Source organism: Eurytemora carolleeae, unplaced genomic scaffold (genome assembly GCF_000591075.1).
Source record: "Eurytemora carolleeae unplaced genomic scaffold, Eaff_2.0 scaffold1210, whole genome shotgun sequence".
Classification (NCBI taxonomy): domain Eukaryota; kingdom Metazoa; phylum Arthropoda; class Copepoda; order Calanoida; family Temoridae; genus Eurytemora; species Eurytemora carolleeae.
In genome coordinates, this window is record NW_019397111.1 from 46,188 (window position 1) to 46,467 (window position 280).

Consider the following 280-nt stretch of genomic DNA (forward strand, 5'->3'; position numbering starts at 1 on the left):
TGGAAATTAGTTGAATTAAACTAAGATAAAAAGTTGGGTGGATTTTAATTATTATATAATTAGACAAATTTTAACCAGTTATGCACATATTCTTAAAATTTCGACTATAATCATGATAAAGGCTCTTACAACCAAAATTGTAAAAGCAGTAGGTCAGAGGTCAGTAGGTTTAGGGGGGTCCACATTGGGGCCTCTTACAGATTCCACATCCTTAAGTATTGAAAATGTATACCCCTGGTTTTATTTTTATGTAATATATACACTTGATAAATAGTAATTC